Genomic DNA, 10384 nt, shown 5'->3' with positions numbered 1-10384 from the left:
CTATGGACAACGGCATCATGCACTTATTGATGAAGCCGATGGTATACTCCTCAATGTCTCTCCTTCCAGTTCTCTGCTGCCAATGACTGGAACAAACTACAAAAGTCTCTGAAACTGGAAACACTTATCTCCCTCACTATTTATAGATGGGCTATGTACAGGTGCAGTGATCTGTGAGCTGCTCTGACAGCTGTGCTTAAAGCAGTGAGGGAGATAAGTGTTTCCAGTTTCAGAGACTTTTGTAGTTCGTTCCAGTCATTGCAGCAGAGAACTGGAAGGAGAGGCGGCCAAAGAGAGAATTGGCTTTGGGGGTGACAAGTGAGATATACCGCTGGAACGCGTGCTACGGTGGGTGCAGCTATGGTGACCAGCGAGCAGAGATAAGGCGGGACTTTACCTAGCAGGGTCTTGTAGATGACCTGGACCAGTGGGTTTGGCGATGAGTATGAAGCGAGGGCCAGCCAACGAACAAGAGCGTACAGGTCGCAGTGGTGGGTAGTATATGGGGCTTTGGTGACAAAACGGATGGCACTGTGATAGACTGCATCCAATTTGTTGAGTAGGGTGTTGGAGGCTATTTTGTAAATGACATTGCCAAAGTCGAGGATCGGTAAGATGGTCAGTTTTACGAGGGTATGTTTGGCAGCATGAGTGAAGGATGCTTTGTTGCGAAATAGGAAGCCAATTCTAGATTTAACTTTGGATTGGAGATGTTTTATGTGAGTCTGGAAGGAGAGTTTACAGTCTAACCAGACACCTAGGTATTTGTAGTAGTCCACATATTCGAAGTCAGAACCGTCCAGAGTAGTGATGCTGMACGGGCGGGCAGGTGCAGGCAGCACTCGGTTGAAGAGCATGCATTTAGTTTTACTTGTATTTAAGAGCAGTTGGAGGCCACGGAAGGAGAGTTGTAGAGGTGCAACTCAATATTAGGAAGGTGTTCCTAATGTTTTGTACACTCATTGTATATCGTATATCTTATCCGGGGGCCTGTCATGCCAAATAGTGTCCCCACGGCCAAATAGTGCCCCTCTCTGCGTCACAACGGGATTCAATAAGTTCTAGCTTCTGTTGCTAGGGCTGTTGCTAGAACATGCAAAATTCTGACTGGATTATGTAATGAACCAAAGAGTCCGTTCTTATGCTGGTTGCTTGGCTCTATTTTAACTCGTAGCGGTCYCGAAGGAAGGAGGATGCTGGCAGCTCTAGTTCTATTTCACCGCATAAAAGCTCGCTCAGTCTGAGTAAAATTATTACCTTAGAATTTCTCTCCAAAGAGGGTGTTTTTGATGGTCCCAACCTGCTGACTACCTGCTGCTTCAGACTGGAAAGAGAACACTCTTTACCATATATTTGTCTTCATATAAGTAAATATTGTTTAATCGGAATAAATWATTTAAGCTGTTTTTAGATTGACGTTGRTAGCTACTGTAATTACTTACATCAGCCTAGTCAGCCAGCCAGCTAGCTAGCCAGACAATTTTATTTAGCTAACGTTAGCTGTAACTGTTATCGTAGCTTTCTGTTTGTATGTAGCTTGCACTTTAATGGCATCCCTCGGGGAGATTTTATTTTATCTTTCCAACCAGGCAAAGTATTATGAAGACACCACTGATCTCGACAAGAGGTGCAACATTCAGAGAGATTCACAATTCAGGGGGGAAAGGGGTGCAGGTTGGAAAATAGTGGAAGACAGACAGAGAGAGCAATGGAGAGAGAGAAACAGAGAGAGAAAGACATCAGTGCAATTGCACTTAAACTTTTGTATTTCAACAACTCTTCTCTTCAAACTTGTTAGGGAATCATATCTATCTACGGGGGAAGGATGGCCAGCCACACAGGAGGGTGATTTTTACTAAGGAGGAGAAAGAGGCCGTGTTGACCAAGATGCATGCTGGCCATTTCGGAGTGAAGCGCATGATTGCCAAAATCAWTCGCCGCTTCTTCTGACAGTGAATTGTCAAGGAAGTGGACAGCTGGACAAGTGAAATAAACTTTTGTTTATCAATCACATTCTATATTATCTGAAATTATTATGATTTCAATGAATGTCATATCAGAGAGCACACAATGTTTCAATTTGTCACTTTTTTCTTAAAGGTCAGTACCCTGTCTAGCCTMCCAGAAGTTTGAGAGGAAGACTGTGGCGTCTGAGTTGAAGCCCATCAAAGTTGTTTCACCATGGCACATGATCGGTATGCGTCCCAGTTCAAATGTTGCTCTGATAAGTAATTTTGTAATGGTTGCTTTATTTAACCACAGCAGAATTCAATATTATATAAGTTTACATACACCTTAGCCAAATACATTTAAAATCAGTTTTTCACAATTCCTGACATTTAATCAGAGAAAAGAATCCCTGTCTTAGGTCAGTTAGGATCACCACTTTATTTTAAGAATGTGTGAAATGGAGAATAATAGTAGAGAGAATGATTTATTTCAGCTTTTATTTCTTTCATCACATTCTCAGTAGGTCAGAAGTTTACATACACTCAATTAGTATTTGGTAGCATTGCCTTTAAATTGTTTAACTTGGGTCAAACATTTCGGCTAGCCATCCACAAGCTTCCCACAATAAGTTGGGTGAATTTTGGCCCATTCCTCCTGACAGAGCTGGTGTAACTGAGTCAGGTTTGTAGTCCTCCTTGCTTGCACACGCTTTTTCAGTTCTGCCAACACATTTTCTGTAGGATTGAGTCAGGGCTTTGTGATGGCTACTCCAATACCTTGACTTTGTTGTCCTTAAGCCATTTTGCCACAACTTTGGAAGTATGCTTGGGGTCATTGTCCATTTGGAAGACCCATTTGCGACCAAGCTTTAACTTCCTGACTGATGTCTTGAGATGTTGCTTCAATATATCCACATAATTTTCCTACCTCATGATGCCATATTTTTTGTGGAAGTGCACCAGTCCCTCCTGTAGCAAAGCAGCTCCACAACATGATGCTGCCGCCCCCGTGCTTCACGGTTGGATGGTGTTCTTCGGCTTGCAAGCCTCCCCCTTTTCCTCCAAACATAACGATGGTCATTATGTCCAAACAGTTCTATTTTGTTTCATCAGGCATTTCTCCAGAAAGTACCATCCTTGTCCCCATGTGCAGTTGTAAACCGTAGACTGGCTTTTTAATGGCGGCCTTTCAGGTTATGTTGATATAGGACTCGTTTTACTGTGGATATAGATACTTTTGTACCTGTTTCCTCCAGCATCTTTACAATGTCCTTTGCTGTTGTTCTGGGATTGATTTGCACTTTCGCACCAAAGTACGTTCATCTCTAGGAGACAGAACGCTTCTCCTTCCTGAGCGGTGTGACGGCTGCATGGTCCCATGGTGTTATACTTGCGTACTATTGTTTGTACAGATGAACATGGTACCTTCAGGTGTTTAGAAATTGCTTTCAAGGATGAACCAGACTTGTGGAGGTCTGCAATTTTTTCTTCTGAGGTCTTGGCTGATTTCTTTTGATTTTCCCATGATGTCAAGCAAAGAAACACTGAGTTTGAAGGTAGGCCTTGAAATGCATCCACAGGTACACCTCCAATTGACTCAAAATATGTCAATTAGCCTATCAGAAGCTTCTAAAGCCATGACATAATTTTCTGGAATTTTCCAAGCTGTTTAATGGCACAGTCAACTTAGTGTATGTAAACTTCTGACCTTCTGAAATTGTGATACAGTGAATTATAAGTGAAATAATCTGTCTGTAAACAATTGTTGGAAAAATTACTTGTGTCATGCACAAAGTAGATGTCCTAACTGACTTTCCAAAACTATAGTTTGTTAACAAGAAATTTGTGGAGTGGTTGAAAAACGAGTTTTAATGACTCCAACCTAACTGTATGTAAACTTCCGACTTCAACTGTATGTTTTCAACACCCATCTGAAGACCCCCTCTAGTGAGAGCCCGGTTTTGCTGACGGAGTTCACCTTGACCKCCCAGTCAAACAGGGAAAGGACTTGCAGGATGATGTTCGAGGGCCTCGGCGTCCCTGCATTGTACCTGGCCTCTCAGTCGCTCCTGGCCCTGCTGTCTTCAGSCAGGGTGACCGGTTATGTGGTGGACTGTGGCTACAACGTCACCTATGCTGTCCCAGTGTTTCAAGGGCCACTGCCTCCCCCACGCTGTGCACCAGCTGGGCCAGGGAGGGCAGGGTGTCACGGCCCTCCTGACTCTGCTGCTGAAGGAGTCCGGAGCTCAGTTCTCCAGCGCCACACTTAAACATGACATTGTGACAAACATCAAAGAGCACATGTGTTACGTATCCACTGATCCCTCCTCAGAGACAGCCACAACCATCATCAACAGTGCCGATGRGGACTATCAGCTCCCCAACGGACAGATGCTGAGGATCGGCAGCTAGATCCTCTTCTCTCCTCAGACTGTCCGCATGGTGACACAAGGCATCCCCAGCCTTCTGGTGAGCTCTGTGTTGGAGAACGATGCAGACCTGCGGCAGCTGCTCCTAGACAACGTGGTCCTGACAGGGAGATCCAGCCTCCTTCCCGGGATGGGCCACAGACTGAGGGAGGCCTCAGCTCTGGCACTGCCAGGGGACTGCATGGGGCCAGTCCATGTGATGGATACTGCCTGGCTGTGGGGCTCCCTCATGTCCTCTTTCTCCATCTTTGGAGACATCTGCATCAGTGCCTTGGAGAACCAGGAGATGTGTCCATCACAAGTGCTGGGTGGGTCCATCACAAGAGTGATGCCTGATGCCTTTCCCTGGCCTGCTCACCAGAGACAATTAAGTGAAACCCTGATTCTGATTAAAGGTATTTTTCGAAATGTTTTCCAAGGAGAATAAACAGCACAAAATAACTTGGATATAGCATAGGCTGCGAGGGGGCAGACATAGGTTGYAAAGAAAAACTCAAAAAGTAAAAACACATTGGCCTATGGGATTAAGAGCTCATGTTTGGTATTGAAATGAAATTATTTGATTCCATGCTAATAATAATGAGMTTTTTTTTTCTGTCACCATGGCATACAAAGCTGTCTGATTCCTTTATGCATGTCTCCAGAAACCATTATGCACACTGCAKCCGGGAAACTGACTACCATCCTACTCCACTGTCTGCTCTTACGGGAAACCCCAGATAAATAACGCTGATTGAACGACAGATTGATTACTTGTCAGGTCTCTTAGTTGAAGAGACTTGTGCATTGGAAAAGTCGATCAGAATTGATGAGGACGGATCTGTAACCTGTCTGTGACCTAATCGAGATGCTGAGCTCGAGGATAAACGACTGCCCGTAGACATCCCCGCCACACCATGTCCATAAATACTTATCCAGATTGTCTCAAGAGCGCATCGTAATCCGTCCCCTAGATAGGTCTACCGGGAATCACTGTTAAAATGCACTCAACTATCTGCCTCACCAAGATGTCAATAGAGTTTGTTTGCTACTGAAATACTGGCGTTGAATGTATACATTTCCCTCAATGTATTGCCAGTGTTARCTACGTATCTATACCTCAGTTGTTGTAGATTACATTATGTATAGTTACGTAGAAAACAGTTTGCGTTTCATTGCATTATTGTAAACTGTGCCGTTTATTGAGCACTAGATGGCGGTACAGTATTAGGCAGAAACAAACGCTAGACATTGAATTTTACGAATCTGTCATCAGTGCACACACTTGTTGTTGGTTTGGGTGTAATTTACTATAGCTGGGGTAAACCGTTTTAAGAATTTTAACACCTCCAATCCTAAATGATGTGTCAGGATGTACAAATAGTGATATGTATACACTTTCTATAGCAGACTGTCCACCAGRGCAGAAATTGTCCTTGCAAACCTTTGTGTCTTGCCTTTAGTAGGTCTAGGTCTATTCCATTTCCGTATCAGACATTAAGATACAGTAAATACATATATATACTTTTTAAAATAAACATTTACCTTGGAGAGAAGTGCAAATTATGTTACAGAAATTGCATGAAATMAATACAATCTCAACAAAAAGWCAAATGGTTTGGGGAGAATATTTGGTTGCAGTGGTATAAGCTATATGCCAATGTGTCATTGCTCTTATTTGATTGCTGTTGATGCAGAGATGCACACATTGACACGCAAAGACATATTGTTTTGTTAAAGCACACAACAGTATTTTGATACTGTAGCCTACAGTACTTAGATCAGTTCTACCTAATTTCCATCAACATGTTAAATGTGCAACCAGAGGGAAAACAATTCTAGATCACCTGTACTCCACACACAGAGACYAGTACAAAGCTCTCCCTTGCCCTKCATTTGGTWAATCCYACCACAAGTCTATCTTCCTGATTCCTGCTTACAAGCAAAAATTAAAGCAGGAAGCACCAGTGATTCGGTCTATAAWAAAAGTGGTCAGATGAAGCAGATGTTAAACTACAGGACTGTTTTGCTAMCACAGACTGGAACATGTRCCAGGATTCTTCTGATGGCATTGAGGAATARACCACATCAGTCAGTGGCTTTATCAATAAGTGCATCGAGGACGTCGTGCCACAGTGACTGTACGTACATACCACAACCATTAGCCATGGATTACAGGCAACATTCGCACTGWGCTAAATAGTAGAGCTGCCGCTTTCAAGGTGCGGGACTCTAACCCAGAAGCTTATAAGAAATCCTGCTATGCCCTCAGACGAACCATCAAACAGGCAAAGCGTCAATARAGGGCTAAGATTGAATTGTACTACACCGACTCCGACGCTCGTCTTATGTGGCAGGGCTTGCAATCTATTACAAACTACAAAGGGAAGCACAGCCGCGAGCWGCCCAGTGACACGAGCCTACCAGATGAGCTAAATCACTTCCATGCTCACTTTGAGGCAAGCAACACTGAGGCATGCATGAGAGCTTCAGCTGTTCCGGACGACTGTGTGAGCACGCTCTTCGTAGCCGACGTGAGTAAGACCTTTAAACAGGTCACCATTCACAAGGCTGCGGGGCCAGACGGTTTACCAGGACAAGTGCTCCGTGCATGTGCTGACCAACTGGCAGGTGTCTTCACTGACATTTTCAACATGTCCCTGATTGAGTCTGTAATARCAACATGTTTCAAGCAGACCACCATAGTCCCTGTGCCCAAGAACACAAAGGCAACCTGCCTAAAAGACTACAGACCCGTAGCACTCAAGTCCGTAGCCATGAAGTGCTTTGAAAGGCTGGTAATGTCTCACATCAACACCATTATCCCAGAAACCCTAGACCCACTCCAATTTGCATACCACCCAAACAGATCCACAGATGATGCAATCTCTATTGCACTCCACACTGCCCTTTCCCACCTGGACAAAAGGAACACATGGCAAGCAGTACCGGAGTGCCAAGTCTAGTACAAAAAGGCTTCTCAACAGTTTTTACCCCCAAGCCATAGGACTCCTGAACAGGTAATCAAATGGCTACCCGGACTATTTGCATTGTGTGCCTCCCCACCAACCCCTATTTTACGCTGCTGCTACTCTCTGTTTATCATATATGCACAGTCACTTTAACTATACATTCATGTACATACTACCTCAATTGGCCCGACCAACCAGTGCCCTCGCACATTGGCTAACCGGGCTATCTGCATTGTGTCCCGCCACCCACCACCTGCCAACCCCTCTTTTACGCTACTGCTACTCTCTGTTCATCATATATGCATAGTCACTTTAACCATATCTACATGTACATACTACCTCAATCAGCCCGACTAACCAGTGCCTGTATGTAGCCTCGCTACTGTTATAGCCTTGCTACTGTATATAGCCTCGCTACTGTTTTTCACTGTCTTTTTACTGTTGTTTTTATTTATTTACTTACCTATTGTTCACCTAATACCTTTTTTGCACTGTTGGTTAGAGCCTGTAAGTAAGCATTTCACTGAATACATCTGTTGTATTCGGCGCACGTGACAAAAAACTTTGATTTGATTTGATTTACTTTGCACACTCTTGGCCTTCTCTTGACCAGCTTCATGAYGTGGTCACCTGGAATGCATTTCAATTAACAGGTGTGCCTTGTTAAAAGTTAATTGGCGGAATTTCTTTCCTTCTTAATACATTTGAGCGATTCAGTTGTGTTGTGACAAGGAAGGAATGGTATACAGAAGATAACCCTATTTGGTAAAAAGACCAAGTCCATATTATGGCAAGAACAGCGCACATAAGCAAAGAGAAATGACAGCCCATCATTACTTTAAGACATGAAGGTCAATCAATACAGAAAATGTCAAGAACTTTGAAAGTTTCTTCKAMCGCAGTCGCAAAAGCCATCAAGTGCTATGATGAAACTAGCTCTCATGAGGWCCACCACAGGAAAGGAAGACCCAGAGTTACCTCTGCTGCAAAGGATAAYTTCATTAGAGTTAACTGCACCTCAGATTTGGAAAGCCATAGTCAGTCAATAAATAATATAATAATACTCGTAGGAAAGGTTTTCATCTTTAGCTCACAATCTGTGGATACTACAGATACGATTAGAAATGTTAGAAAATGATGTAAAACATCACAGCACAATGGAAAAATATATGGCACATGGAAACCAAACGAGGGTGGTCTATGATGATAGGTGGGATGGACTGAAAGTGGCTGAGGGTTGAGATTAAAGAGTTTATGTTTGGTAAAGTATTATTGTTATGTGACTGCTTTATATAAAAGTACCATCTATGTAACATGTGTATACAAAATGTGTATACAAAATGTGTATGTAAAATGTATGTATATGTAGCAAAAAATCTGTAAAAAAAACTAAAAGATATTTGTCCTCTGAAGAGGGGTAAATAATTGAAATATAATAATAATCTTTTTTTTTACTGCACCTCAYATTGCAGACCAAATAAATGCTTCACAGAGTTCAAGTAACAGACAAATCAACTGTTCAGAGGAGACTGCGTGAATCAGGCCTTCATGGTCGAATTGTACTGTAAAATTAAGCATAATGATTATGACTCTAGTTTGCCGGAAAAGGCTGTTTCAGTTATTTGAAAAACGCAAAATTCTCAAATGTATGAATGGGGGCTCAGCCCTCCCTCCCGGTCCGCCCCCCAGGCATCCTCACATATTTTGTGCCCGCTAAATTTCTCAGGTGCATTATAGCCCTGCTCATCAACAAACGGTGGAAATATGAGCACCTCAATATCCAAGTAGCCACTTAACAGTGTAGCCTAATATTAATTTTGATCGAAAAGTAGAAGGCTATAGTGGATGCTTTTCAATGGAGTGGAAATCCAGGAGCGAACAGTTGCAGATTATTTATGTATATCTCTACTCGAACGGAAAAGTCAGGCAGAAAGTTGGAGTTCCCCGTGGTGCTTTGGCCAGGCTTGCGGATGTAGATTGTGTTGAATGTGTGTTGGTACCAGAGCTCACTGGTCGATATAGGTTAAAAAATACTCTCACTTCCCTCCACGGAGGGGCAGTGCTCACCGGGCACTAGCGTGCTCCACTCCCGGCCTTTTCGCGGGCTCACACCCCTTACAAAGTTGTTTCCCACCAGGCATTATATGAATTATTACAAGTAAATAATAGCAGGAAATGATGGCAATGTGATTATACTCACTAAGTTATAGGTAAAAATTGTTGGTGTAAAAACACAAGCAGTAAGGCATGATTATTTTAACACCCAGCACACGTTTTGGTCAAAAGCATAACATTTTGGTCAAAAGGCACAAGAACCAGATTCAAAAGCAGTTGCACATATWWGAGTTAAAAAACAAGTTATAATAATAACTATTATTATTAGGCTATTATTATTATTAAAAGTAATATTATTGTCATTATTATTATATATTATATATATATATATAATTATCGGCCTATTTAAAATGATTTTGTTATTAGTGTTATCATAATAAAAAGTATACGTTTCATAAATCAAAAGACTGCTCAGGCATAATTATTAGGCGCATACAATTGACTTGACAAATTATTATTTACATTTTTTGTGATGGGAGCATTTATACCGTATTATTATTTGTATATAATAGTATAGTCTACACGCTTTATCCTCGTGGTCCATCTCCTTATTTAATTTCAGAAACGTTTTGCCTGGGCATAGCATTGATATAATATCGCTGTTGATCACTTGATTGATTACCTTGCTCAAAGGTCACGCGGGTGCGCGGTCATTTCCTTGTGCCCGAGGCTCCCTTCTCACTTTTAGTCTAGCTTCGACAGCTCCTATTAAAATTATGTATTTATTTTAACACCTAAACAACCCCCCAAACATAACTAAATGCATTGAAATGAACAATCAGTTACCCGATATTAACGTGCGTTCTTATTTTTTGCAGAAATTACGCAAGGAAACGCACTTAATTAGGTTAAAATAGGATCCAAACGTTGTGAACTGCCCAACCACTTTTTTCGATTGGAATTAAATTCGAACAATGGGACAAGCAAGCTAATAATTTAG

General features: G+C 42.2%; 1 pseudogene; it reads left to right on the top strand.

Moving 5' to 3' along the window:
- Positions 1-3853: 3853 nt before the first annotated feature.
- LOC139022783 (uncharacterized) overlaps positions 3854-10384 on the top strand; it is a 45800-nt pseudogene continuing 39269 nt past the window's right edge.

Source organism: Salvelinus sp. IW2-2015, linkage group LG22 (assembly GCF_002910315.2).
Source record: "Salvelinus sp. IW2-2015 linkage group LG22, ASM291031v2, whole genome shotgun sequence".
NCBI classification, from domain to species: Eukaryota; Metazoa; Chordata; class Actinopteri; order Salmoniformes; family Salmonidae; genus Salvelinus; species Salvelinus sp. IW2-2015.
This window is presented reverse-complemented; position numbering and strand designations above follow the sequence as displayed.